This window comes from Sinohyriopsis cumingii, chromosome 19 (assembly GCF_028554795.1).
Source record: "Sinohyriopsis cumingii isolate HCF-2022 chromosome 19, ASM2855479v2, whole genome shotgun sequence".
Taxonomy (NCBI): Eukaryota; Metazoa; Mollusca; class Bivalvia; order Unionida; family Unionidae; genus Sinohyriopsis; species Sinohyriopsis cumingii.
Window position 1 is genome coordinate 64,464,928 of NC_142979.1, and position 25,871 is coordinate 64,490,798.

Sequence of the window (25,871 nt, forward strand, 5' to 3'; positions counted from 1 at the left end):
TCACTATGTCTATTATCAATTTATCTGTCAGTTTATGTGCATTACATTTATTCACTATGTCTATTATCAATTTATCTGTCAGTCCATGTACACTGCATTTATTCACTACGTCTACTATCAATTTATCTGTCAGTTTATGTGCATTACATTTATTCACTACGTCTATTATCAATTTATCTGTCAGTTTATGTGCATTACATTTATTCACTACGTCTATTATCAATTTATCTGTCAGTTTATGTGCATTACATTTATTCACTACGTCTATTATCAATTTATCTGTCAGTTTATGTGCATTACATTTATTCACTACGTCTACTATCAATTTATGTCAGTCCATGTCCATTGCATTTATTCTCTATGTCTATTATCAATTAATCTGTCAGTATATGAATGCTGCATTTATTCACTATGTCTAGTATCAAGTTATCGGCCAGTCCATGTATTCTGTATGATTCTTTTCACACATTGCAACAATTACGACCTTGACTGATATCTACTGGTTTACATCAATACGGTTCAGAGTACTTTGAGTCCACAATCTATATTGTTCTTTATGGGTTACACATGATCACTTTCAAAAAATTTTAAATGTCTTCTATGTACTTTATGAATTATCAATTCCTTGGAGAAACTTTAATCCCTTTCTGCTCTTGCCATTTGCTGCACAAAGCTGTCCATTTCTCTTGGCAAACCAAACTGTACATTACTATGTTGTTTGTGTTTTAAACTTTACTACCATTCCAGCTGCATTGCTGCAGTTAAGAATGTGATGTGACCATCACTGTTCATGTCACTTCCTGTTTTGTCTTTTTCAACATCATAAGTTTTACTGTGAGACCAGTCAAATAATGTAGTTTCTCCTCAAAGTGTTTAACAAAGGCAGAGTACACTTTAGCACAATCTGATATATTGCACAACAAATTTCATGTCAAGGGAGATGTTCCTTTTGCTATGACAAATACTAAATTAACCATAAGGAAATGAAGTAAATCGCTGCATTGTGTTGTACACAGTGACTCATATATTAATGTCGGATCAGTTTGGTGATCTCACAACAACTGGATTTGATTGAAACATGGTTATCTCATAATTTTTCATTTCTGGGTTGATCAACCTTTCGCAGTAAGTGCAACCATTGTTGCTGACAATCAGATATTAGTTCTCCAAGACCTGCAAAAATGGGATGAAAAATGCCTCTTCTGATGACGATCCTTCTCCCCTGAAATTTATATAAAGAACCAGATGCAAAGAGTCTCTTAAATTTGTAGTACTTTATAATCAGTTTATGAAAAACTGCTTATAATTTTAATGACTGGCAAAGTGTCCCTTATTAATCTTACTCAAGAGGCTGAAAAGTGAGAGGAAAAACTTGCTGCCAGACATTATTATGCAAATTCATGAATTCAAGGTACTTATACAGATGAATAATTATAGGTATATAAAAGTAAAATTAATGTACAAGTCAACATCAGATTGCGAATTTCCTATTTTTTGTTGTGTTCCAATTGTCATGGATTTCATGGTTGCTGCAAGTCACTGACTTAAAGATAAAGGCAACAATGATTATTCGGTAAACAAACATGAATCCTTTTACAATCCAAAATTTATGTAACAATGAAAATGTTACTTTATTCACAAAGCCATAAAAATAATACCCATGAAAATAAATGAATGCACAAGCTTCATCTTACCACCCTCCTCCTCTTCCTCATCTTATGAAGCTTTTTAGCTCTAAAACAAAGCAACTACTAAAAGCTGTACAGGAAATGACTTTATATATGGGCTTAACCCAAAATGAAATTATACGATATTCTGTCACGTTATTAATGTATGGTGTAGTTACAATGGCACAAACTAATGATACAGTGATGAAATGTGGGTTAAACTCAACACTGTAAGTGCACTGTAAACCCAACATAATTTGAATGGAAGAGGACAAGACACTTAAATTTTGATATTAAAAGAGGCCAAGATTTTCTTTCAGTACGAAATTACAGGGATTATGCTACCTTTGCTAATCTCTGACTACACTTATGACCAAGTGTAAGGGACCAAGCATTTAATTTTCTATTGATGGTCTATGATTTTCTCAAGACTTTTTTTCTCTTACCTCAAGAGTATATTTTTCAAGCAATATAATGACATAATGTTATTTTATTTTCTATACATAAGAGCAAGAATATATTTTAGTAATCAGAATTGAGGACAAGATGTTAATCCTCAAACAACTCCAAGCCCACCCCACCCCAGTAGTGTATTAATGGAGGGGGAGACCCTCACCACATTTGCTCTTAGTACACCACTGCCACATCTGTAAAATTAAATGGTTTCTCCCTAATATTGTGAAATAGTAACTTTGTATGAAATTGAAATTTGAAACTTGAATATGATTGAGGGTGCTTTGTATATATGCGATATAGTTCAAAAGCTTGATCCATGAACTGGGGACAGGTGAACTGGAGTAATGTGCAAAGGAGTGGTAGAAATTACTAATAAAAGCACAAGGATATAGAGCTTCCCTATCAATTTCAAGATTCATTTTTCTTCAATACAACTGATTCAGTAGGCAATAAAAGACACATGGTAAAATTGCAATCAGATCATGATTTCATACATGGACAATTCCAGGTATGGGGCCCCATCTCTACAATTAGGACTTTTGTATCATGAAAACGTCATTTTGAGGAATTTTAACACCTAGGATTGCATCAGTTTTTAATTCTGACATTCATGTTCAGGCGTCACTTTGTAAAAGATAAAAATAAGAGTTCCACATGACAATGATACCTATTAATCTGCAAAACAATGAAAACAGCTCTTCAGTTATTAATTGATTTACTTTATTGATTGTATTATAATCCTTATTTTTATTATTGTTTTATTAAAATTATTGTTCTCAAGTAGAAATATTTCAAGAAGCTGTTTATTCATTCAGACTGAACCGACTTCAAGAAGCAAGTTTCATACATTAACTATATATATATATATCTATTTCACAGGAGATGAGCATTATTTACCTAGTCCTAACAAAAAATCACATTATTATTTACCTAGACCTAACAATAAAACATCACATTGCTATTTATACATGTAAACCCAGGGCCATAAGTATAAACAAAAATACAGAGTCCCACAACCATTTGTATGACTACATCTTTATCCAGAAGACATACTTCAGCAAGCCAAAATATGAATACTAAAACCCTTTGTCTATAAAAATGTACGAAACAGAATGTCATAAAAAAGCATTGTTCACTTCATTAAAAATGCATCCATTCAAATGCTAGACCAGGTGACTCCAGGTATACGTTTACCATGGCAGATGAATCTCAAGAGATTTTTTAAAATTAAGCAAATCAGAGAACATCAGTGCTAAGTGATCTGTACCAGGGAACTCAAACATGAAGCCCATGGGGTGCATGCAGCCTGCCAAACTGTATCATGTGGCCCACAAAATGACTGACATCACAAGGTGTCAAGAGATGTAGCTTTGGTGCAGCCCTTTGGCCATCAAAAATGCCCTCAGTTTGGCACATTTTAAAATAAAACTGCTCAGGCTGCCAATGAAAACAGGGACCAACAGGCAGCCTTAATTATTATAGCAGAATCATCCCTAACATAATACATATATGCAGCTGATACTTCTGGCAGATTAAACCATTACCATTGAATCATTGTATGGGTCTTGCCAATGATATTGCCTAAAGTTGTCAACCAGAAACTTCTGACTTAAAGATATCATACCAAATTGCATGGACTGCCAAGCAGAAAGTCATATACCCCATGCCACATTTCAAACAGGAATTTCTGGACTGCCAAACAGAAAGTCATAAACCCCATGCCACATTTCAAACAGGAATTTCTGGACTGCCAAACAGAAAGTCATATACCCCATGCCACATTTCAAACAGGAATTTCTGGACTGCCAAACAGAAAGTCATATACTCAATGCCACATTTCAAACAGGAATTTCTGAACTGCCAAACAGAAAGTTGTATATCCCATGCCACATTTAAAACAGTTGCCAATTATATGCTCATTATTTTATCTCAAAGGCACGTTAAGTGTGGATCATTTTATATATACTTTTATTTCAAGTTTCCTTGCTGCTTTCAGCATTTCTGTACCAGCAAGGAAGGAAAAGGTCGGTACATGACCAAATTTTACCAGTACAAATGCTAATGAAACAGACTCATCAATGCATGGTTTATCACTTGCACACAGTTGATGAAATTATGTATTAAACAATACTTTAGAGTAAGAAAATGAGATGAATGAATTTTTTTACCTTTACAGAAGCTGCATTCATAATTAAAGTTTCCTGAACAGAGCATCGCAATTTTATCCTATCTGTAACTCAGTAAATTATCAGGTCAGCAAATAAACATGTGGTTATTACCTTGTTTTGAACATGAATAAATAAAAGCACCAATGCTATATGAAACAAAATAGACTTTGTAACAAAGAAATACCTCGATATTCAAGATTCTTCAATGCCATTGGAAAGAGGCAGAAAGTGATTGCTTGGATTAATGTCTATGAAACTGAAAGGAGTGCTTTAATTTGTATTGTTACATCTTGAATCAAATATCAAACCCTTGCAACCCATCAAATATCAAACCCTTGCAACCCATCAAAGAGACACTGAATCTATCCAACCCTTGCAACCCATCAAAGAGACAATGAATCAAATATCCAACCCTTGCAACCCATCAAATATCCAACCCTTGCAATCCATTAAATATCAAACACTTGCAATCCATCAAATATCAAACCCTTGCAACCCATCAAAGAGACACTGAATCAAATATCACCCATCAAATATCCAACCCGTGCAGCCCATCAAATATCCAACCCTTGCAACCAATCAAATATCCATCCCTTGCAACCCATCAAAGAGATAAACAAACTCTCCTAGTGCTGTGTTATTGCCAACAATCACAGATCAGTTGGAAGGTTTATGGAACTGCAAGTGTATAAAAAGAATAAATCATCTTCTTAAAGAACACTCTGATGTTAAGTCAGTTAACTTTTAAGCCTTAAAACATGGTTTACAGTTTGTCTGTACATGACTACAAAGCCTCATCTTTTTTCCAGAAAAGAGGCAAATTTTATAGGTAAAAACCAGCATATACCAGTGTAAAGCAACACGTGCTTTTGATCTTGTCTACTAAGAACGAACTGAAGGCTACACTTCCGGTGTGTCAAGCAGTGAAATATGTTATATGTAAGTTTGATTGGTGGTCATTGTTTGCTTAAGTCCTGGGTAAAACCATCAATCAGAACTGTAGTGTATTCACTGCATGACGCACTACATGTAGAAGTACTGGCATCCAAACTTCAAACATAGAAAACAACACAGAAAAGTCTTGAAAAAGTTGCTATTATTTGCAAAGATCTTAAATCATACATGGGGAACAAGTTTAGAATGTGTTGAATGTATCCATTCACAAAGATATATCTAATCAGCAACTGAGCATGCTGACAGGATAAAATAAAATTAGCACAGATTCATTAAGAGGACAGATTCCAAACTGCACAAATTATAGTCACCCTGTTAATTTCTAGAAGGGGAGTGGGTGTTGTCTATAATTTCCTTTTTCACTGACAGAAACTAGTTGCTGTGGCAGTTTTTTCAAACATACAGAAAGGACAACATGAAGGTTCTGATTGTTTGTCATCTCTGCGCAGTTAACACTGTAATGCCTTCCAAATTAAAGTAAAGGCATGAAATTGGTAATAAGATGTTTTAAAGCATTCAAGAAGTGCAAAATGAAGGGTGTGGTGACCAAATCAGTCCTGCGCCAGATCAAATGTAGCAGCATGAAATGGCCAAAATGGATGAATTAATATCAATTACAACAGATAGTCTTTCAAGTATTTTTTAAACTTTTTGTCAAGGATGAGAATAGCATATGTACAGATTTTAAGCCTTTCTGTAAATGTAATCTGCATACTGGTAATACAACCAGTATGTCAACAGATACATCACCACTCTATACTAATGACAGACCATCTAAAGACAAAAAGACCATCAGGTTGATATAATCTGCATCAATAATATATTACATACTAGGTATGCATTACAAATTGTATTGATGTGTAACAGAGGTATATCATTTTACTAATATTTTAAGGTGACCTCATTACTATAATAAAAAGTGCATCATAATGAAGGACTAATGTATATTCAAGAATGAATGACAGGTCATACCGTTATGAATTGAATGGCTCAAAACATCATGTTCACTGTCTCCTTATTGTTCACAAAATTGTCCATAATGTTGTTCTTGTTGCTCATGCTTTGTTGGTAGCACGCATTATGTAGAGAATGAAGGACAAACATCACTGTCTGCAATATCTGTAGCTGTTTCCATGGACAAAATGTCTTCTATTTTCCATGGACAAAATGTCTTCTATTTTCCTTGGACAAATTGTCTTCTATTTCCCATGGACAAAATGTCTTCTATTTTCCATTGGAATACTTCCTCATGATCTTTACTTGCACCATCCAGTGCTGCCCTTCAATAAACAATAATTAAAATAGTAAGGTTCTGTACTGATGTCTTTGTTCTAAAGGTAAGCACAACTATCAAGAAGTCTGTGGCATGCTGTGTCTCCCTTCATGGATGGTGCAAAATACATAGTTTTACACATAAGATAGGCACTAAATCCTGGAAGCCTCACAACAATGACCTCTTTTGTGTATGTATGGACATTAATTCTCAAAACTAATGCCTTCATAAGGTTTAAAGACTCTGCAAAAATATGCAATGTGAAAAGTAAATAACTGCAACCTACTTTTACAAAGAGTACTCATCAGATAAATGTACCTACTCAGTTCTGTTTCATCAACAGTCATGAAACTAGACAAATGAAAATGCAGTATTCAGAGAAACGGAAGTAACTACTGATGCCCACGATAAGGCAGACAATTCCAATGACAACACTGACACCATGTTATGCCCATTACAAGCACACAATTCCAAAGTCAACACTGCTAGAAATGTGATGTCATTTACAAGGCAAGACAATTCCAATGACAACACTGCTAGAAATGTGATGCCCATGACAAGGCAGACAATTCCATGTTTGGTATTACGATTTGTATGAATCCGGTACAGGTAAAACCTTTGTTATAATATGATTCCACTTATAACACAATGGCAGCATGGCTCACATTTTTTTAATTTAAGGTGACCTCTCTTTTAGCATCCTAAATATGTGCTCTCAAAAAAGCTGATTATTAGTATCCCTAGCAGACTTTTAATCCCAGCACTGTGTTTATTGTTTCCTTAACTTCACCATGCACCGTTTCTGCCACTTTGGCATGTATACAATTCAGAACTTAAGTAAATTTGATGTCTGATGAAACCCAGAAAACAAACATTATATGATCATGAGGTTAGTTAAAACTAATGACAATGAAATTTCAATGGGGAAGTTTTTCGAAAAGTTTGTTAACACCATCCCGCTTATATCACCATGTTATTCTTTGGACCACAGAGCATTGCATTATAACTGGTTCTACCTGTATGTACTCAACCTGGAAGCCTTGTACGTATTTTATTGTAGCAGTAGATCAATTTGTTTGTTGTCAAAAGATACATCTTGTAAAAAGTGCATAATATGTGTATGTGTGTGTGTGTGTGTGTGTGTGTGTGTTATTGTAGAATGCCTGATGGAATGAGCTTCTTCTTGAAATAAAGTCATTTATATTATTATTATTATTATTATGACAACACTGCCAGAAACTTGATAACTATGTCTTCACTATCCTCTGTAGGCAAAGAGAAATATATATCGAACAATTTTAGAGTACCAGTCCAACCTAGTATAATACAAATGACTAAAATGAACAATTCTTGTACAACATTTTGACTCTAAAGACAATGCAGTGTTATGTACATTGTGTCCTTAACATTTTGGTGCATGACTGTAGATTGCAATAAGCTATAAAGAGGTGTTTACAAGTTTTCAATTCAGTTTCATTATTGAACCCACTGACAAGTTTGGGGTAATTTCCCACTGGATGATTAAATTAGGTTCATTGTGTTGCAACATAAGTCATGGAAGTCTTAGTCATTATACATTCATGAGATGTATATAAGGACAAAGCTGAACAACTGATACCTAATTACTATTTTCCTATGTTCTTGTTTTATTATCAGCCTGCAGATGTACTTATGTTGTGTTTAGATTTATTTTCAGTTATATCATTCATTTAAATTATTTATCAGAATTTAAAAGTCCTCATGTGACTGGACTAAAGCAACACTGCATGATTATTGTGAAATCAGTCAAAGAAGTTTTGGACAACGCCATTGTGATACATCAAGACTGCTTGCACTTTAGCACATTCAAGGCTGTTGGTACATCAAAACATCTGAGGCATGGAATTCATGTGGAACACTATTCTTCTGGGCTTGTGATAGAGCTTTCTATGATTATTTTCAATTTAATTCATTCATAAAAAACTGAGAATAAATTATTTGTTAAGATTTAAAAACTTGTTGATTTTGCCTCTTTCTGTTACTAAGTTTATGGCATCTTCTAAGTTTAAGTCATAACAGCAGTGGATGTATATTACTAAACTTTCCATGCAAGAAAAAATAATAAAAAACAGATTTTTGTACAACAAAAATGACCCAAATGCAGTGACGTTGACCAAAAGAAAAGTCCATATCAAAATTTTTTAAAAATATTAACAAGATACAAAATATACAGTAATGGCCATCTACACAAGACACACATATGCTAAGCAAATGACAATGGTGTGTGCAGGTGGGTAATTTTATCTGATTCAGGATTACTGACTACAACATGAATTTATGCAGGTACTGGATATGAACCAATCTACATGAAAATCTAATCTCTTATTTAGCAACATGCAAGTCACATTTGGATGTAGATCATCTCATGGTCAATAAACATGTTCCTTGGCTTCCTAGAATTATATACACAAGAATACCTATAATTTACCTCAATGATAAAAGATGCCAATCCCAGGTACCTTCATGATTCTTGCATTGTTATTGTGCCAATCAATTTTCATTAGAACAGGACAATGCTATGAGGATTCTTCAAATCTACCATCCCACTCAAAACTACTCATAACCTCTGGTTTCCCTCCTTTAAAGCAAGATAAAACATTCTTTGGCTTATGTCTACTCTTCTTGCACTATCTGATAAAACACTTCACTAAGTTTTCTGGAATCTACCTCTATGGTATGGAACTGTTCTTCCACTATATGATACAACACTTCACCATCAGCTTTCTGGAATGTACCTCTATGGTATGGAACTGTTATTCCACTATATGATACAACACTTCACCAACAGCTTTCTGGAATCTACCTCTGTGGTATGGAACTGTTCTTCCACTATATGATACAACACTTCACCATCAGCTTTCTGGAATGTACCTCCATGGTATTGAATTGTTCCTGCACAATATGATACAATACTTTACTGACAGCTTTCTGGAATGCACCTCAGTCTATGGTACTGAATTGTTCCTGCACAATATGATACAATACTTTACTGACAGCTTTCTGGAATGTACCTATATGGTACTGTCTTCTTCATATGTAGTGCACAGCTTCGCAAACTTCCACCTCTTGGCTGAAAATCTATTTCTACAGAAAAAGTGTCAAAGTCAACATAGGTGTACATCAACAGTTATGAATATGTTTAATAATATTACAGCTTCCATCTTTAAGTCACACTTTTCAACAATGAGGTGGGACTTAATATTATACACAATGTCTGCCCGTGAGCTTGTTTTTTGTTTACACTTCTCCTCCTGCATGGTTTAAGGCAAATACTTTAAACCAAGAGATATCATTTTGTCAATCTTTACATCATGAACAGTTACAAACAAATTCAGTTTTTACCCATACAAAATAAGGGGTAGAGATAGAACTAGATTTGATGGTACAGAAAATAAATTTGTAATCTTTTGAACAGTTATGTGGATTGATACCTAGTAGTTTACCAATGTAATTACTGGGGGTGAAACGGTACACCTGTTAAGATATTTAGCGGGCGGGGAGGGGGGGAGAGTTGCAAATTATGAACCATGTCACTGTGTTAACGTGTAGATGGCAAGTGGGTATTCTCAAATAATCTTTTTCGTTTTTGCTAATAAACATGAGTGACTGCACAATGTAATGCTGTTTCAAACAGATTATAATTTTACAGAATAACAAGGCAACTAATATTAATTATTCATGACAGCTGAAGACTAAAATAACATGCATACAGTAAGTATCGTTTTGGATAGATTCTCAGTATCTTATATCGATATGTGTATCATTTCAGCAAAAGTATTGATGAATCGATATATCAATGAATCATTTTACCCCTAGTAATTACTGAGATTAAATACATAACATTTAATACTATCATCAAACATATATGTTTATGTGTCCCTGAGATCACAACATGTAAATTAGTGACATGCACACAGCAAAATATTATATGCCTTCCGCATGAAGTATGATTGATTGATATAAATATCATCCAAGGTATGACCACTGGACAAGATGGCAGGGTTACTGCTACTGGACAGTAACTAGCAAATTACACTGCTCCTTGCATAACTCATGCCAAATAGCTATCAGAGATACTTATGATGCAAAGTGAGGCTTGGATCCCATGTTATTTTTCCTAGAAAATGGACTGCTCTGGTGGCCTAGTGGTTAGAGCGTCCGCCTCAGATGCTGGAGGTCGTGGGTTCAATTCCCGGCCGAGTCATACCAAAGACTTTTAAAAATGGTACTAACAGCTGCCTCGCTTGGCGCTCATCATTAAGAGGTTAGTGTTAGGACTGGTCAGCCTGGTTTCAGGATAATGTGACTGGGTGGGACATATGCTATATGTCTGCGGCATGATGCCCCGTTGCTAGACATCACTATAAACTGCCACAATGCAGACATCATAGCGATATGACTGAAAAATTGTTAAAGCTATGTTAAAAATCCAGATCACATCACACCTAGAAAATGCCCACAGAATTTACACTTATTTATTGAAAATCACAGAAATGCACAATACAAATTGGTTAACTATAGTATACATTGCTTGTTCTATCATCAAATATGGTGGTTCGAGTCCAGAAATTTGAATAAACATCATGAACTTTGCAACTCATAAAAAGATGTCCTATACTATTTTACGTCTGCTTGACCCAACAAATTTTGTGTACACTAAAAAAAGCGAACCAATCTTTGATAAAATTCTGATCATTGAAAATATTACTTATGCTACCAATGGCAATACTTTAAGAAATAAATAGCAATGAAATAAGTTTTGTCATCGAGTGAAATTTGTGATTTAAATGGATATTATAATTCAGTTTCAGTGTAATCATGCCATATGCCCTCTTGTATTCAAATTAGAAATATGTCAATCTACTGGCACAGCTATGTTCACAGGATTTCTGCAAGAACCTACTGTAATTAACTGCCAACTGTGTTTTGACCACTTGAACACTGTTATACATATTATTCTCTAAATAATTATAAAACTAACTATATTGTCCTAGTCATTCACAATTGTAGTAAAAGATAAAAAGGCAGACCAAACAAAAAGAGTAACTGTTGAATTCAAAACTTTGTTTGACAGATGCAGTTCATTATCAAGATGCATGTTCCAAAGTTTGTAGTGAACTTAAAATTACTGAATTATCACCAAGAGATTTGCTCAAGGATGAGCAGAAGTTTCACTATTACTTTCAATGAAATTATGATCAATATTTCAATAATAAAAAAATTTAAAAAGTCTAGTTTGAACATTGACGATTTGTGCATGAAACAAATATCTCTTCTTTTAGCAAAAGGAATATTATTTTGTAGTGATGTAATACACAATGTTCTGCAGACATACTGATAGAGACACATTTGTGAATTGTTCAAACCTCTTGAATATATCTTTTCATGACCTTTCACAAATTTATATCTTGAAAATAAAGGTAGCATACACCAAAAGCAAACAACTTCATTAGGAAAAGCTGATTACTGACAACTATTCCCAGCAGGATGAGAATTCTGCAATGAAAAGATCACACCACCACCCCATCCCATTACGTAGTCTTCTCTAAATCTATCCAGGATTGCACCACCTTCATTTTTTGTAGGTCCATTGCTAACTCTCATCCAAGCTCATATTGTGGTTGATGTTTCTATACCCTGTTGTATGCAAGTTATCAAGGGAGAGGTGTACTTAGAGTTTCACCAGAAACAAAAATATATAAATAAAATCATAATGAAAATACAAATATATATTTACTTATATTTTAAAGAACTTATTACATGTACTTCAAACTGAAGTAACTTCTAACTGTTAAGTATCATTATGTATCACTTCTAAAACCACTAGTGTTATCAAAATGAATAATCATTGAACCCCAACAGAAATTTTGGGCTGCTCCTGTCTATATACAAAGCTGTCTAACTGATATATAATTACATCTATGAACATTAAGATATGCATGCATATCCAAGTAAGCAAACAATGTAGGTTTAGTAATGAATGTGTTTCTTGGAAGCTACTATCAGATCATGAGACATAATAGTCCTAACAATTCTTCCTTAAAAAATGTAATACATACCTTTTTTGGTGACATCACATTGTCTTCTTGACATGGCATGTAGTTGTGTACAGACTCCGCAACTCTTTACTTTCTGATCTAGACTGCACGATAGCATCTTTCAAGTTTTGAGTGACCTCACTCTTAGCACCTACGGACTTGGTTATGGTTACTATGGTCACCATAAACAATCTGAATGTTAAAATCTTCTTGCTCTCTTTGATACACTCCCAATTTCTTTTATAACATCTTTCATAAATATTAACTGTATACTGTAGTTTAATATTAGCATAAAAACTTTTCCTGTCATAGCCTTTGGCTTTTCTAATAAATACTGGTTTCCGTAACTAATGCAGGCATCCTATTTCGTTGTTCATACACAATGTCCTGCAACAATTATTAACAGAGAATATCCAAATATGGTACAGAAAGCCATATTTGGAATATGAATTTCTGTGAGAATCTCACACTATCTGTCACGGAGGACAAAGTACAGTTAGTATAGGTGGCACTCTACAGTTTCGTATTTTTCACAGGGTTAGAATTTTAAGGAAAAAGAATTTCCCATGATTTCTTCACTGGTTATACTGGCTATATAATAAAGACTTTGTATATCTTAGGTGCTGTTAAAAGAACTTTTAATTCCCTTTATTTTGATATATGATTGATGGGTGTAATTTAGGTTCTAGAGTATACAGCTTGGGCTCACTTAAGATGTGCTCGTTTAAAAAACTGCTAGCTCCGCAAGGTCATTTTCACTTCCTGGACTTCAGAGGTAAATTGTAGAAACAAGAGCAGATAACTTTTTTTACTTTTCAGATATTTTGTACTTGGTTCATTGCACTTTTCAGTAAATGCTATTTTCTACTTCAGCAAAATTCGTTTTCCCTATTTTAATAATTGCTAAAGTTAGTGTACTTTTGATTAATTCTGGTTAATTTGTCAAGCACAGGGGAGCATCCATTTTGTTGTACTGTGTGCTTAGATCATGTACAATTTCCACAAGTACAGTATCCAAAGAAATGTCAGCCACATTACATAAAAGTAACATAGAGGTATGCCAACATTATCTCCATTGTGCATGTTACAAATGCAAACAACTTCACCTTACCTACGTCACTCTCTCAAAAGTTCAAAATAACTGGTGAGCACCCCCATAAAGAGCATTAGGGTGTATACCCGTGGAGTTATATTTATTACTGTTTGTATTAATATTGGCTCATTTGGTTTATATTCACTAAATTTTAGAACTTAAATGTGTCTTTCATTCCAAAATATGCTTTAATTAAGAGGTTGCAGGTAGGCTTGAGAAGAGTTAGGTCCCTTGTCATTGTACACAATTTGGCATTGACTAATGGCAATTAGAAACCTCCGTGTGTACTTGTTTTTAAAAAATATTGCATTAATTTCACCTTTCTCAAGAAAGACGATATCAGTTATTCTTTGAACTGGTAATAATATGGACAAAGATGTAAAATAAAACACAACAAAATTCATTGTCATGGTGTTTAATATATTTTTTATTTTCAGATAAAAAATTCTATGGCATCATATGGTCTTGATATGTCACAAATATTTCACAGTAAATTAACAGATCAAGAATTAATTACATTTAAAAGAGCTTTAGCTCGACATACACAAGTCACCAGCAAGTGTCACATTTGGACAGGCTCACATGACCGACATGGTTATGGAATAATTTATGTAACCTTTCGTGGGAAAAGAAAGACTGTTTTGGCTCACCGACTAAAGTTTTATGTAGAAACAGTGTGAGGTATCGCATAGACGCCATACAAAAACATGTATAAATCCTGATCATTTATCACTTGAACCAAAAAAAGTAAACATGGCTAGAAAATCATGTAAAGCCAATGGTGAATGCCAAGGCCATAGGGGCTATGGGAGGTGAGTACTGTGATAGTCAGGTAAATTTAATATTGGTTAAATGTTAATTTAACGGATTTAATGTGTATGAATGTTCACTGGTTACAAAATTATTTATTGAATTGGCAAACATTGAATTTTGTACAAGTTTTCTGTTGCATTTTTGTTTGCGTTTGATGTAGCGTCTATACTTATATTGAAGACTCGATTTCCTCTCCCTATCTTTTACTGTTCTTTGATCTCGTTCTACCATGTGCTGAAATACTGGATCAGATTTATTAGAAACAATTCCACGAGACTTGGCCAGTATGAGTGTAGACTTTCCTGTACCATACACAGAGCTATGAACGGCTGAATGACATGATGCATCAAAATTTCTGCTCCATACTGATGTCTTACGTGCATATGTAAAAATCCTATTGTGCAAGCTTTCACATTTATTTGTGTTTAGAAGGCATGAAATTTTACTTAGCTTGACATCTGAGACGAAATGTCTTAGTACCGATTCAAGCTTTTCAATATCATCAGAAGAAAGAGTTAAATGTTTACCATATGGCAGAAATTTTGATGAATAGGATGCTAAATGGGCAAGGCAGACTAAGAATGTTTTTCGACAATTTCCATGCTTATTACTGAAACATTGGATAATAATTTGGATGGCTGCCTTTGCCTTTGCCATAAATGCTTCTTCAGAACTGAAATGTTGTTGTATGCGTACAAGCTCAAAATGTACTCTTCTCCTGATAGCACTTGCCAATTTTTGTTGAAAGAGTTGTTTGTCCTTACCAGGGAAGGGACCAATTAAATGTACATTTTTAACATGTTTTTGAAGTGTGCGCATTGCATGCACATAGCATGTAAATTGTCGTATAGGTCTCTGAACCTTAGCCAAATGTTCCCGGACAGTCTTTTCAAGCTGAGCGCTTGCATCACAAGTTAAAGGATCAATCTTTAGTATGTTTAACAGTTCAAGCTTATTTAAATTTTCCTTTGCTAATTTGGTTTCTGTGGAGGACATTGAGTCTTCTGTGCGATGATTTTTTTTGCAGTTTAAGTGTATGCATTTTTTCCTCCCACATAATTTGTTTGCAATGGACACACAGAGGGGAAGTTTTCTGCTTGTGGAATGTTCCATGACTATAGCCACAGACTCTGTGTGGCAGACTCCCCCCCACTCTGTGGTCTGTGGTTGTATGCAGTGTCTGTCTGTACATGAATGCCTTTGTATGTTAACTGATTAACCTCATGAACAAATTTTTGATTTGCCACTAAAGCAGATTCAATGACAGTTATTATAGTACTAGACAGTTCATTAAGTTTCTTGTATAAGTAGCCAGAAGAAGGAGGTTGAATGTTCAGACATGATATGATAAATCTTAGGTCAGTCACTCCAACTTTGGTCTTGTAGCAAGAAAGTGCCAACATCTCATTTAAATTTCCCGTGACTGGGCCTCTCTTTCTCTGTTCTGGGCACTTTTCTGGAAAGGCAGCCTGTTCTGCTTCCTGAAGATTGCAGTTTGTACATTTAATGGTCAAAAAAGCACATAGTCATTGAGTTTTGCTTGCATACATCTGTGGACTGTATCGCTTGCAACTTCCAACTCTGTCATGCATTATGTGCAACTTTTCCAATATAATATTAAGTTTTTGTATGTTAATTATTATATTTCCATTGATGTTGTCCACACCAGTTGCCTCCTCATGTGACCCAACAATGAAGTTTTCTTCATTTTTTCTCTCCTTTTCAGGACGAAGCATGGATGGCACTTGATTAGGGCCACAAGATGATAGTGACTCTTCATAAACATCTAATCTTGGCCGCTTTATTAATGGAGATGCAGAGCCAGATTGCAACCTAGATCCTGGTTGGTCACTCTTGGCTATCTGTACACCATAGTTCCATGGTTGACTGTGTTGTGTGAATGGTTGTGGATGCTTTGCTCTTTTCTTAGGTCTTCCTGCAGCCATGTTTTCTTAGGAAGTAGCTAATGTAGGTTGATGTAGTATCAGTGACGTCATGGTTACCAGTTGTTCTTGGTTGTGATGGATCTTAGACAGGATGTGACATCATTGTCAGGCTGGGGCTTGAAATTGTTAGGAAGCAAACCCCCCCCATGTATAAAAGTCTGCATGTTTGGAGGTTTTTAATTTGTTTGACCATATAATGCAGTAAACTTATTTCATTTTCATTGTAATCAATTGTGTATGTAATAAGCAATCACATTCATTGTCCATGGAATGGTCTCACCAGGAGTTAATTCCCCCTGACTTTTCATTTCAATTCTTTGGCATACAAAGCATTGGTAGGGATTTAAATTAGGTTACTAGTAACAAAGAAAAAGTAATTATTTACCAAAAATATACATTTTTGTCTACTGTTATGAAGTTATAGCATCAAGGACTTATTTTTATTAATCCAATGCTGGACAATTTTTGCACTATTGTCTCAAACTATATGGACTTTTCCCCACTTTTCTCTCTTGATTTCAATGTAAACATGACTAAAGTATGGTATGCAACTTGGGAAATGATCAGAATACATCATTTAATGTTGGAATTGAAAAATAAAACAAATAATTCATATGTATTTTACTCTTGAATATCTTTCTTTCATGTACAAATTACAGCATTTCCTAGTGACGTTAGAATACAGTTTTGACTTCATGAAACTACATTCAAGCTACTTCAGAGGGGTATAGTAAATTAATTATGTGGTTGTCATTTTGGAAGTAAATACCATGTATAATATATCAAAATCCTTGAAACTGAATACAGAATATGACGATTTTTTTTATAAGTTGACAACACATTTTCATTGGTTCTTTAAGGTGGTGCTCTAAAGTTTCGTATTTTGCACAGGGTTAGAATTTTAAGGAAAAAGAATTTCCCATGATTTCTTCACTGGTTATACTGGCTATATAATAAAGACTTTGTATATCTTAGGTGCTGTTAAAAGAACTTTTAATTCCCTTTATTTTGATATATGATTGATGAGTGTAATTTAGGTTCTAGAGTATACAGCTTGGGCTCACTTAAGATGTGCTTGTTTAAAAAAACTGCTAACTCCGCAAGGTCATTTTCACTTCCTGGACTTCAGAGGTAAATTGTAGAAAAATGAGTGGATAACGTTTTTACTTTTCAGATATTTTGTACTTCGTTCATTGCACTTTCAGTAAATGCTATTGTCTACTTCAGCAAAATTCGTTTTCCCTATTTTAGTAATTGCTAAAGTTAGTGTACTTTTGATTAATTCTGGTTAATTTGTCAAGCACAGGGGAGCATCCATTTTGTTGTACCGTGGTCTTAGATCATGTACAATTTCCACAAGTACAGTATTCAAAGAAATGTCAGCCACATTACATAAAAGTAACATAGAGGTATGCCAACATTATCTCCATTGTGCATGTTACAAATGCAAACAACTTCACCTTACCTACGTCACTCTCTCAAAAGTTCAAAATAACTGGTGAGCGCCCCCATAACTATACCCATATGTTTGATTTTATACAGTATTGGCTTAACAACTTTAAAATAAGCCAAACTTCCTTAACACATTAACCCCTGGAGCTTTTTGTCATTTTTGCCTGAAAATCGAGTAGGAAACACATTTTGAAATCTATTTCTGAATAGACTCGAAAACACCAAATCCCTGGTCATCTTTCAATAACATACTGCCTAGTGGTGTTAGAAACATCAATTTTCGTTGGCTATTTGACTCGCGCATGAGCAGAAGGGTAAAAGTTGGACTTCTTTTTTCTTTTTTTTTGTGCTAAATGGAGCCATTAGTTTTGTATGGAGACCACTCTTTATTCCAAATGCCCATCTTATCCTACTTTTTGCAAAGGCTCATCTGTCTGTTTGCAGTTCATACCAGTTTGCCTTAGATCTGAGACCAAAAAGTCTAAAATCCGGACACAAAATCGGATTCTGACCACAGGCGAATTTGGGGTAAAAAAAAGTCACGTCCAAAAAATGAGGTTTTTCTATCTGTATTTTGTAGTGCAACTAGATATTCCAGATTATTTGGTATCATTGTATAGCTACATCTGTCTACCTTTCTATAATACCACCCACTTTAGTGTATCATGCCTGACCATGATGCTACAGAGCTTGGCAGTAGGATACTACCTCCTGCCCCATAAAGTGGTCGCTAGGGGTTAATGTGTTAACTCATTAACCCCTGGCACGACATTTGTGCATCAGAAGATAATACCCTACTTCAGAGTTCTGAAGCATCAACGTCATTTAAGATACACCAAAATGGGTGGTATTACAGAAAAGTAGACAGATGTAGCTCTACAAAGATACCAAATAATCTGGACTTTCTACTCAGATTACAAACTACAGAGGGAATTTTTACAGCAAAAATTCACCTGTCGTCAGAATCAGATTTTGTTTATGGATTTTAGACTTTTTGGCCTCAGTTCTAAGGCAGACCAATCTGAACTGCACACAGACAGGCGAACTTTTGCAAAAAGTAGGCTAAGTTGGGGATTTCAAGTAATTATACACATTACTAAAATAGTTGATTACATAGAAAAAATAAAATATTCATGGGACACAATCACTAGTGATCTGAAATGGAACCTTCAGTTTCAAGAATGATGCACCAAACATAAACGGTATATTAGCCCTATTAAAACGAAACCTGTAAACTAATGCCAACAAATTAAGAAATAATTAGCTTACAGGGATTTAGTTAGAAACATTTTAGAATAAGGAAGTACAGTTTGGGATCACAATTCACACATTTTAGAAGATGAAACTGAAGAATTCCAAAAAGCAAGCTGTCAGGTTTGTTACAAATGGCTATGATTACAACCCAGAAAGTATAACTTTAATGACGAATAAGACACACGCTAAAATAAACTTAGACTGGTCTCAAAAACAAAGCAAAAATACACTGACACAAATAAAACAAACCTTTAGAGTCAATCTGAATATCCTTGTATGGTGTACCATACACATAAACTGATAGTTACAAATTTAGCTTTTTTTACCCACTTTCATATAAACTAAATCTCCATTAGTATATCAAACACAAATCCACCTGACCCCTCCAAGAAACTGAGACAACAGCCATAAAAAATTGAATATTTGATAGAAATATGTGCATAATGGATTTTGAAACCATTCTGTTCACAATGCAGTCAACTTCAAGTACACTGAAGGTAATGTTTACTGAATCATGAAACATCCAAAATAGACATACGTATGTATTTACACAAGAATGTGTGTCTTATGTGGTTCTTACTCTTCCAAATGACATGGATGGATATATATATATATATATATATATATATATATATATATATATATATATATATATATATATATATATATATATATATTTCAGGGAGAAGTGACTTATCCTTTTGGACCGAACAGGGAGAAGTGAAAGCTGAACAGGAAGTAGTTGTAGAAAAAGCAAGATTTGCAATATATATATATATATATATATATATATATATATATATATATATATATATGTGTGTGTGTGTGTGTGTGTGTGTGTGTGTGTTGTTGTCAATCTCTAATCTGAATTATGCCCTCTATTTCCCAGTATGCATATTTGCATTTAACATTGGTTCTATCTATGTTTTAAACACATTTGGTGCATGTTTAAAACCTATCATATTCATGTTCAGTGTATTTTGCCAATATGCCTTAAAAAGAGAACAACAGAGGCAATAATCTGTATTGAATCTTAACTGAGTAACTAGAATACAGGATTGTAATTGCAAGTTCCTAAAAATACTACCCTTAATCAAGAATTTTTCTTTTTACTTTCCAAAAGTTATAAGAATGGCAGCTGAAAAGAGTTCTAAACTTGTCTGAAACAACCCCTGTGCCATGTACATGAGAGCAAATGTACAGGTTTCAGATCATACTGTTCATCCTAATTTCTTAAAAATTTACTGTAACTGTTCATAGACAACAAACTCAAGAATTAAAGTCAGTATAGGAATGAACTAAACCATTTTTTCAACCAAATTGACACAATCAACATTGCAAGTGCATGTATTTTTAGAGAAAGGGTTTTCTTAATGTACCCATTCACTTTGGAGCTTAGTTATAACAGGACTGCAAATAAAAGTATTTATTATTTGTCTACGTACTTGATGTAACGTTAAACATTGGTTCAATAGTATTTGCTTTGCTGTTGGGGGAGGGTATTTTCACAAAAATGAGTGAACTCAGAATACAACCTTTACTTTACAACATCTTGAGAATTCCACAACATAACATTATCCCGTATGTTTCTAACCAACTTAATAGAATTTAAAACTAAATTTTTAATAACGTAATATTTAGACTCTGCTTTCTATGAACTGTATATTTTCCTAAATATATTTGCCCAATGGTTTAAAAAAGAGACAATCTAATAAAGAGGTACTTCCCGGACTCAATGATGTCCATCATTATTTCCCCAAGATAGGATCACCTATGGTTCCAAACTGATTTTTATGAAGAAGAATAATGTACACACGGCAGTTAAAATATTCTTGTCACCAATTAAATTCTTAAAACACAAATTGCTATTTACATAAGATTAAGTTTCGAAACACTACTCGGGGAAAGGGTTAATGGTCAATCAGCTATAAAAACATGCCTGTGAATGTGCACGAGTTTATCAGTGCAACTGATATTAACATCAACTATTTGATGGCTTAAAGCCCACAGCTGACCTTGAACAAAGACATTATGCTGGTACTAACTTGGACAAGGTGGCATCTCAAAAAGGATGGTCATTCAACGTTTCTCTAAAACAATCATAGGGTGAAGTTGTTTTCGCTTTCCTAACAGAAGAAGGCGAAGTGTACATTTTTTAGGTGAATTAGTAGCCCGCTTCGCCTGGTAGCATGACCCATATATATATATATATATACACACACACACACGGGTCAAGCCATCATGGAGAAGTGGATGTGAAGCAAAAAACTACTTTTTTTCCATGTAGAGTTGTTTTGGACAAATGACTCTAAAACAGAATAACAGAAACTACATTGTAACAAATTTTAACTGATTAACCAGATTACATTATTGTAATTGCAAGTTGGTAAAAATGCTTGATCAACTACCCTAAATCAAATTTTCGTAATTTATTTATTTTTTAAACTTTTTAAAAGTCCACATTAATGACACTTTTAAAGATTTAAAAACACACACATCTGAAACAACCCTTTGCCACGTACATGAGGGCAAATGCACACCACTAAAATGCATAAAATTACAGACATGGCTCCATTATAGTCGGCATATAAACTCAACACTTATTTCCAACTGAAACAACACAGATGTATTTTAAGAAAATGGGGTTTCTGTAATGAAACTTCTCAATTTATATAGCTTCATTACAACTGTCCATTGATAGGATTGCAAATTTATGGTTTATTTATTTGTCTACATACTCATAGTAATTTTTGGTATTGTTTTAATTGTATCTGCTTCACTGCTTTTTTCCTCCATATTTTCATAAATACGAGTAGAGTCAGAAAACGACTTTGACCTTACAACACTTCTTGTGAATTCCACAACATAGCAGTGTCCCATAAATTTCTGACTTACATAATTGTATTTTAAACTTAAATATCATAATACCAAGGCTTTGCTTTCAATGAATTATATATTTTTCTGAATATATTTGCCAATGATTTAAGAAAACAGACAATCTAATAAGCGATGTCCACCATTATTTCCCAGTTAGACCTGGTTCACTTACACTGTAGTTTCAATCTAATTTTATGACGAAATAGTGTACAAGAAGCAGTTAAAATATCCAGATCACCGAATCAGTCATTAAAACACAAATTGCTATTTACATCCTACTGTTAAAATTCCGAAATACAAGTTTCTATGTGTTTATCATCAAAGGATAACATGTGCAAATTGGGCAGTGATAGTTGTTATATAACTTACTCAGGAAAGGGTTAATGGTTAATCAGCTATAAAAGCACAAGTCCGTGAATGTGCAAGTGTTTGGATATCAAAACTAGGCCTATCTACTGATGACTTTATGAATACATTTGGCAAACAATCAAAACTAGAATTAACCTGGCTAAGATGAAGGGGCATATCAAAAAGTATGGTCAGTCAAATGTACCTCTAAAAAAGTCACAGAGCCGTCATTTTTGCTTTCCAACCTGAAGACGAAGTTTACATTTTTTAGGTGACTTAGTTACCCACTTTGCCTGGTAGAGTGTGTGTATATATATATATATATATATATATATATATATATATATATATATATATGCCACTCCTCTTTATTATCTTTTTCTTTATAAAAGTACATTAAATGGGTCAAGTATTTGCAATTATGAAAATCACATAATGCCCACATTTTGAAAACCAAAAGAATGCAATATAGTGGTTCCTTTGGTTCAGATTCCTTGCAAAAACAGCACCTTTTCTCTATCTTCAACCCCCCCTCTTCTTTCTGAAGACACAGGGACCACCTATAATCCTGAATATATGGCTCTTTGTCATGGCTTTCTTTAAACTTTATATTTGGTTTTCTTGTCTTTCTCAGAGATTTCATTGTTAAGCTTTACATTTTTAACCTTTAACCATTTATGTAACACTTATATGTATATTAGTAATTATTAATCTGATTCTGTGAGGAATATTCAACTATGATGCTGATGCTAGACTATATTCTTTCAGGTTTTTCCTCAAAATTCTTCCTACTTAAAGTAATCTGATTTGGTACATTCTGATGTATGTGAATTTGTGACTGTCAATGGAGATACACAAGCAAAGTAGAACAATTGTAAACCCTTCTGGTGGGCTCTTTGTAGTGAACAATACACAAGAACACTCATTATTTTCGAACACTATAATTTGTACGGATGACGCCTTAAATATTACAAGTCTCGTTATCATAACTTTATGATAAAGAGCAGACGAAACAGAATGATCTACAAGAACTTATGGATTTTTATTCTTTTTAGACTTCAAGCCATTAAATTCTAATGACAAATATATACTCAATCTAGTATTAAAAAATCGTATAAATCGGGTGTGGAAAATATTTGTTGAATTCGCCAATATTTCCGCATTTTCCAGTTATAACTAATCACATAAGAGTATATTTTTTAAACATATATAAGCGATTGATGTCCAGTAACTTGCACAGGTCTCGTATATCTCCTTACAATTTACCTATCAATAAAAATAGTACATGTAAGATTGATAGATAAATTATAAGCAACGATACTAGCCCCTGTGTTAGCTGGCGGGTAAGCAATACGCTTGCGTGAAGGAAATGTCACCGAAAATGAGAGGTCGACGATCTTTTTAAAGCGTTGGTACAACCCTTTTCCCGGACCACATTTTCAAGAATATCCCCAACAGTTAACAGCCCATATTGACGCTTTTGCACATATTGACTCTAAATGCTTAATTCATACTATACTTACTCTGATGTCTTTAACCTGATGGAATCAAATCCAGTTACAACCAAGTGGATGCGTTTCCAAGAGCCGTCCACATGGATCGATTGGATGCTTTCCACTCCTTAGCATATTCCGAATATATATTTCCGGTGTACGCGCGCACACTAGCCGTTGCATAGCAACAATCGAAGTGTTACTGCTTGAATAAGCAAGAGGAGCCAAGGTGAATCTTCTTCCGTCGTCAGTCGAACTCGGAACTCTTACACCAAATTTTCCCTAATATGTCACACAGAGAAAGCAGCCCGTACTGACGCTGTTACACCGAAGAGTATAATTGCTTTAGTCGGTCAATGCTTCCTGTAAATTTATGTCAATTCGCACCATTGCAAAATCGCCCCAACTTCTCATAAGATCGCCCCATTTCAAAATTGCACCATCTCAAAACGCGACAACTTTTTACAACATCGCACCATGTCAAAAGCGCACACATTTTAAAAAATAGCCTTCATTACCAAGATTGTTAACTTTAAATAAAATATACTCAGTTGAATTTTATTTTTACACGCTACTGGTTTTGTTCTTGCCTTTTTCGTTAGTTCAGTTAAGTTCATATATAGATCCATCTTTGAATTATACCATACCCTGAAGGTCGAAGCAAAAAACATTTAACCATATTACAATTCGGTAAATATTCTAATTCCAAAGAATTATTTTAAAAAGAAAAGAACAATGTTTTTTTCTTCGACCTTCGGTGTATTCTATACTCATCCGCTCTCAAGTGTCATAGATCATCATCCAGTGTCTCACCAATTGTACGCTGATGACACCCAAATATACAAACCTAGAAACCTAACTGAAGTTGATGCTACCATCCAAGGTGTAGAGAGGTGCATTTCTGATGTGAAATCATGGATGACATGTAACAAGCTGCAGATGAATGATGATAAAACTGAGGCCATTCTAATCACAACACAAAGACTTTCTCATTCACATGCTTTACCTCAAACAATAAATATCAGCAACACCAACATTAAATTCACACAATCAGTACGAAACTTAGGTGTTGCTCTGGACAGTACTCTCACCTTGCACCAACATGTCATGAACATGTGCAAGGCTGCATATCTTGAGCTGAGACGCATCAGCTCAATTCGTAAATATCTTTCAGCTGATGCCACTAAAACACTTATGTGTTCATTAGTACTTTCAAGACTGGACTATTGTAACTCAGTTCTGTCTGGTTCATCACACTATCTACTCCAAAAACTTCAAAAAGTTCCAAACACAGCTGCTCGGATCATACTTAGAGTACCACGATCAGAGCACACCTCCCCGCTGCTCTGTACCCTACACTGGCTATCCATTCGATCCAGAATCAAACACAAAATTTGTTCTCTGTGCTACGTTTCACTGACGGACTCTAGTCCAACATACCTATCCGACCCCACCCATGTGTACACACCAGCAAGATACTTACGCTCCTCATCTGCCAATCTTATACTCATTATTCCCACTATGAAAACAAAGTCATATGGACAGCGTTCTTTTGCATACCCCAGGGTCCAGCAACGTGGAATGAATTGCTCACTGAACTTAGACACAAAGACACAGTGATCCCATTCAAGAGTGCTCTCAGAACTCACTTATTTCGACTGCAAGAACAAACTTAAAGACCTAATAATGTTTCCTACCTTAAATATTTTCAGCATGTTTTTTCTATGTTTTCTAATTTCATGGTGTTTGTGTTTTTAATCATATCATTATATATGTTTTTTATGTTAGGTGTTGTCTAATGTTGTAAAGCGCTTAGAGCTTCTAAAGATTAGGCGCTATACAAAGTCCTCATTATTATTATTATTATTATTATTATTATACTCTTTTAATCATCTTTTTAATCATTGGATTATGATGCACCCGCCGATAATTAATACTCACGTATGATTAAGGATAATTAGAATGGATTGTTTTAGTACTATTATAAGTTTATGCTTTGA

The 25,871-nt window shown here is 34.3% G+C and overlaps 1 long non-coding RNA gene across 2 annotated transcripts; it reads right to left on the bottom strand.

Moving 5' to 3' along the window:
- Window positions 1-246: 246 nt before the first annotated feature.
- Window positions 247-23,992, bottom strand: LOC149775852 (uncharacterized). Of its 2 annotated transcripts, XR_016416540.1 has the most exons (3): window positions 23,902-23,992; window positions 6,218-6,525; window positions 247-1,222 (listed from the first exon to the last, which is right to left on the bottom strand). It is a non-coding gene; the product is annotated as an uncharacterized LOC149775852 (long non-coding RNA). The 2 variants fall into 2 exon arrangements; XR_016416539.1 differs by lacking the exon at window positions 247-1,222 and having other exon boundaries at window positions 5,370-6,525.
- Window positions 23,993-25,871: the final 1,879 nt, after the last annotated feature.